The 6,000-nt window shown below is 41.1% G+C and overlaps 1 long non-coding RNA gene across 1 annotated transcript in view; it reads right to left on the bottom strand.

Annotated features, from left to right (window-relative positions):
* Positions 1–280: 280 nt before the first annotated feature.
* Positions 281–6,000, bottom strand: part of LOC134292980 (uncharacterized) — a 49,758-nt gene continuing 44,038 nt past the window's right edge. Inside the window, exon 3 of the long non-coding RNA XR_010000058.1 lies at positions 281–729. This is a non-coding gene — a long non-coding RNA (uncharacterized LOC134292980). The remainder of the gene's footprint in view (positions 730–6,000) is intronic.

The raw sequence follows: 6,000 nt of genomic DNA, 5'->3' as shown, positions 1-6,000 counted from the left end.
ATGTTATGTCTAGCAATTTTGTGTGCTAAACAATGAAAGCATTGGATGACAAAGGGACAAACAATTGCAAGAGGCCTGGACAGGTAGCTTAATATTCACATCTGCTTGGAGGCTAGATGTTGTCACTGATACCTTTTTAAACATCTGCTACTGCAAATACATTTTAGGCCAGATTTATCTAATGAATTGCCAGCTGCATTTCCAATTTATCAGTCTGTATGGAACATTACATGCTATTTTTGTTGCAGATCTTGTTACTCTTTCCAGTCTAACAACAGGATATGATATAGCCTGTTTATTTTATTTGTCATTTTAGTCATTCAAAACCCATCATTTTTAGTTTGGTATTTTGACCAGCTTAGGTTTTCTAATTAACTTCTTGACTCAACTGGAATACAGCTGTGGGTAATTCTGTAGTAGTAAACACTAGTACAGCAATCTCATTGGGGATTTTTACATCTGATCTTCCAGCCTCATGTTGATTTTCTGTGATTCCATCCCCTCTTAATTTGCTGCGGTGACATGCACATTCCCTTAGCAGGGGTATTATTTCATCTCCGGACGCCTTGCTTCATATTTCATATCTGCTGCCTCCTCTTTCCAATTTTCTTTCATTAGTCTCTCATTGAGGCTCCTGAAAGGAAACAGAAGCCCTTGGGATGTCTTGTTGCTGTACCTGTTCTTCTTTGTTATACACCAGCATGCCCAGTTGCCTGTGGAGATTTCTGCCTGCTTATCAGAAAATGTAGAACAGTGGTAAGATATAGGAATCACAGGTTATTGTGGAAGAGGCAAAGAGTCATCTAGCGTTAGCAAGCAATAAACGATTATGTTGTCTAGAAAGGCAACACCAAAGGGCAGAAAGTCAGTGATAACACATGTAGACTAAATAGAAAAATAAAGCATCAGACATACTAAAAAGTCTCTTTTTGGCTCTTACTCTTTTTCTCTCTGCCTGTTATCAGTACTGAGATTGTAGTATATGGCATTTTATTTTCCCTTGATGATGTAGATCCCTTAGCAGCTGAGGGAATTAATACAACATGCAATTTACAACCTCTCTCCACACATAAGCAATTAAGCCAACCTCTTGGTATCAAAAAGCACTTAAGCAATAGGAAACCTGGAGGGAATTTTAAAATCTACCATTAAAAATAATACAATCTTGTCTGCCTTAATGCATATACTCTATTATTAATTCCATGGGTACCATTCACAACTCTACAACCAACGCAGTGCTGAGATGTGCTTCTGGATCTGTGTCATTGTGATTTTTCAAGTACATTATGAACTCACAATCTCTATAGGTACTTGGAATATGATGGAACCTGGAATTATGATTTTTACTAAGTCAAGATTTTTCCAGGGTACTTCCCAGTGTCATAAAATAACTACTATTCTGCACCAGATATGGAAGGGTGAGAATTCAAATTGAGTTCATTTTTGACATGAATTTACAAAAAAAATTTTTTACTTCAACACAGGCAGTTAACATGTTGAGAGAGAACACCATTGCTTCCTGGAAAAAAAAACCATTTGCTGTATATCTGCTTGCCACCAGCCTGCCTGTTTCCTTGTTTGCTGCTTTCCTAGTGGACTCCAGACTCTCCTCCCAGAATCAGGCCCCATGTACTGGCAAATAACCCACAAAGCCACCTGTCCCCACTACAAGGAAACAGAGGCTGGGGCATGCTGTAGCAGACCCATATCTTTTGGGAGAGCCACTTTGGGGTTTGGAAGGAGGATGAGGGCCAGTCCGTTCAGTTGAGAGGGTGAGGACTGCATTAACTTTTGCAACATTTAAAATAATGTGCTTACTGGCAAAGGCGGTTATGTCACAAAGACAACACAGGAGGGGAAGCAGCTCAGAGAATGGACATTACGACAACAATAGGCAGAGGGAGATATGGTGTGGGGAAACAGTCTCATTATCTTGGCAGGAGGAAGAGACACAAGATATTGGTTACTCCAATGCTGTTCCTCCACTTCACATAGTCTCAACGGTCTTGGCAAAAGTCCCTCCTGGGCTAAAAATGCTACTGTTCAGTTTAAAATTGGTGAATGGAAAAACATCCTTGATTCAGGCCTTGATCCCGAATCAATATGCTGATTTGTGACCTCATCACATTGAGAACAGAAAGCATGGGTGACCATCCCTTTAAGAATACAGACTCTCTCCAAGCTTGAAAACAGATTGAAGTGACCTACAAGGGGGAAATTTCTCAATGTGATGAGGTTGATTGCCATAGTTCCCTCCTTTCGGACACTTCTGTCCCTTTTCAACCCAGGAGGGCTATGCATGACAGCTGGAAGTAGTTTAATTCATCTGAAGAGCTCAGTGCTTTTCCATGCTTGAAAAGAGGCTGAAGTGTCCTACGACTGGGAAATTTCTGAATGTCATAAGGTGGTTAGTTAGCATTGTAGAGACCTGGTTGGTGAAAGCTGGGGATGTGAGCAGTCTCTTTCAATTTGATCCACCTTGAATCTCTGTACAACAGCAGAAAAAGACCTGGGAGTAGCAGCAGTCTATCAGGATTCCATGCATCTCACCAAATACCCTCTCCACAGTGTGCTGAATCTAAACCTGTATGTAAGCTTAGCACCTATTTGTCCTGTATTATTGGATAATTTTCTATTTGTGAAACCTGGGGATGTGGACAGAACACCTGGAAAATGAAGAGCCAATACATGTATACTGTACTAGATCTTTGCCCTTCCTAGCCCCTGAAAGAAGCTAAAGGGGGACTGGCTGAATGAGTAAGGGAAGTGGTAAATTTCTCACTACAAGAGAACTTTTCATCCTGCCTAAAACAGGCTGGAGTGAGGTCATTACCAAAGAAATCCCCAATGGATCAAACTATTCTGAATGATTATCAGTGAGTTCCTAACATTTCTTTTTTGGGCAAGGTTCTAGAGCATGTAGTGGTTTCCCAGCGTCAAGAGTTTCTGGATGAAATGAATTATCTAAATCAGTCTGGCTTCAGGCCTGACTATAGGATGGACACAGCTTTGGTTGTCTTGGTGAATGACTTATATAAGCAACTGGATAGGAGGAATGTCTCTCTATTGGCTCTGATAGACCCTGCAACATATCCGGGCTGTGGCGCAAGCTGGTGAGCAGCCAGCTGCCAGCTGCAACAAATCACTCTGACCAAGAGCTCATGAGTTCGAGGTCAGCTTGGAGCCTGTGTTTGTCTTTGTTCTATATTAAGGCATTGAATGTTTGCCTTATATGTGTAATGTGATCCGCCCTGAGTCCCCTTCAGGGTGAGAAGGGCGGAATATAAATACTGTAAATAAATAAATAAATAAATAAATATCCCAATTCATCAATCATGGTATCTTTTTGAACATCATCTCTTGGATGGTATTTGGGGGCACTGTTATACATATTTCTGGTCTTTCTTGAAGGGGTGAACTCAGAAGTTCGTTCTGGAGGATTTTATGTGGATTCCCTGGCTGTTGGGCTATGGGATCACTTGGGGTTCTGTCTTGTCCTCTATGCTGTTTAGCACTATGCTGGGAGAAGTCAACTTCAATTTGGAGGTGCAACATCACCAGTACGCCAATGATACTCAGTACTTATCAGTGTCTTTTGCCAGTCATGAACTGAATAAAGGTACCAAAAAAACAGTTTAATCCAGGCAAATTGAAACTTAATCCTGATCAGTCAGAAGGCACATAAAGAAATAAGGACTCTACTTGTACTGAATGAGATTACACTACCCCTGAAGTCTTAGGCCTGCTGCTTTGATGTTCTTCTTGATTTAACCCAGATACTCAGATTTCTGTGGGAGTCAGAAGTACATATGCACAGCTAAAACTTGTGACAGTTGTAGCTATTCCTTGATACTTCACATCTGGCTTCAGTGACACATGCTTTGATTACATCCCATTTGGACTGCTGTATACTGTAATACACTCTATTTGGAAAGTGATCAGAAACTTCAGCCCTCAGTCCCCTTGGGTAGATTTGAATACAAATAAAGTTATTGTTATCGTCATCGTCGTCGTCGTCATCATCATCATCATCATCATCATCACAGAACACTGCAGTCAGACTGCTGACCTGGACCCACTGTAGGAAACATTTAACATCCCTGTTAAAATAACTTTACTGACTACTGGTAAATTTCCAGGCACAATTCAAAGTGTCAGTCATGACCTACACAGCTTTATTAGAGCTTGGATCCAGAGTATCTGAAAGACTGCTTCTTCCAATATAAACCTGCTAGAGCTCCAAGATCCTCAGGGGAAAGCTCTCTTGATTATGCCACCATCATATGCTCACTTGGTGAGGACATGAGAGAGAACTTTCTCAGTGGCTACTCCCAATCTTTGGAATGTCCTTCACAGGAAACTAGGCTAGCCCCTTCCCTGCTTCCCTTTCACCAATAGATGAAGATGAAGACATTCCTATTCAAGGAAACTTTTAGCATGTAAACCGGAAAGATTTTTAAAAGAATATTAGAATATTTTAACCTTTGTGTTGTTTTTAAAAGTACTTGTAAACAGTTTTTGTATGCAGTTATAATTATTTAAATTTTTATTATGAATTTAAACAAAATTGTTTTGGAAGCTTGGGTCCCACTCTCAGAGAAAGGTGACATACACATTCAATAAATAAATAAAATAATTAATATTTAGAAGTCTGGATCTGAAAATTTCAGCATACATTCATGTTGCTGCTGAATTAGACTTACTACCAATATTTTTGAAATGTGGTGCTAGAGGAGACTTCTATGAATACCATAAACTGCAAAAAACAAAAAACAAAAAAACAAACAAACAAACAAAAAAATCTTAGAATCATAGAGTATGAAGAGACCTCATTGGCCATCCAGTCCAATCCCCTGCCAAGAAGCAGGAAAATCACATTCAAAGCACCCTTGACAGATGAACATCCAGCCTCTGCTTTAAAACCTCCAAAGAAGTGTCCACCACACTTCAGGGCAGAGAGTTCCAGTGCCGGACAGCTCTCACACTGAGGAAGTTCTTCCTAATGTTCAGGTGAAATCTCATTTCCTGTAGTTTAAAGCCATTGTTCCGCATCCTAGTCTCCAGGGCAGCAGAAAACAAGCTTGCTCCCTCCTCCCTATGACTTCCCCTCACATATTTATACATGGCTATCATGTCTCCTCTCAGCCTTGTCTTCTGCAGGCTAAACATGCCCAGCTCTTTAAGCCACCCCTCATAGGGCTTGTTCTCCAGACCCTTAATCATTTGAATCAACCTCCTCTGGACACATTTCAGCTTGTCAACATCTCCCTTCAATTGTGGTTGCCAGAATTGGACACAGAATTCCAGGTGTGGTCTGACAAAGGTGGAATAGAGGGGTAGCATAACTTTCCCGGATCTAGACACTATACTCTAGATCCAGGAAAGTTATGCTATCCCTCTATTCCACCTATTTTGGCTTTTTTTGCCACCGCATCACACTGTACACTCATGTTTAACTAGTTGTCCACGAGGACTCCAAGATCTTTTTCCCACGTACTGCTGTCAAGCCAGGCGTGCCCCATTCTGTATCTTTCCATTTCATTTTTTCTGCCTAAGTTGAGTATCTTGCATTTGTCCCTGTTGAACTTCATTTTGTTAGTTTCGGGCCATCTCTCTAATCTGCTAAGATCGTTTTGAATTCTGCTTCTGTCTTCTGGAGTGTTAGCTATCCCTCCCAGTTTGGTGTCATCTGCAAACTTGATGATCGTGCCTTCTAACCCTTCATCTAAGTCATTAATAAAGATGTTGAACAGAACCGGGTCCAGGACAGAACCCTGTAGCACTCCACTCGTCACTTCTTTCCAGGATGAGGAAGCATTGGTGAGCACCCTTTGGATTCATTCACTTAACCAATTACAGGTCCACCTAACCGTAGTTTTCCCTAGCCCACATTGGACTAGCTTGTTTGCCAGAAGGTCATGGGGGACTTTGTCAAAGGCCTCACTGAAATCCAGATACGCTGCATCCACAGTGTTCCCTGCATTTACCCAGCTCGTAACT

Source organism: Anolis carolinensis, chromosome 1 (assembly GCF_035594765.1).
Source record: "Anolis carolinensis isolate JA03-04 chromosome 1, rAnoCar3.1.pri, whole genome shotgun sequence".
NCBI lineage: Eukaryota > Metazoa > Chordata > Lepidosauria > Squamata > Dactyloidae > Anolis > Anolis carolinensis.
Note: the sequence above shows the minus strand (reverse complement) of the source record. Positions and strands in the feature narration are given on the sequence as shown.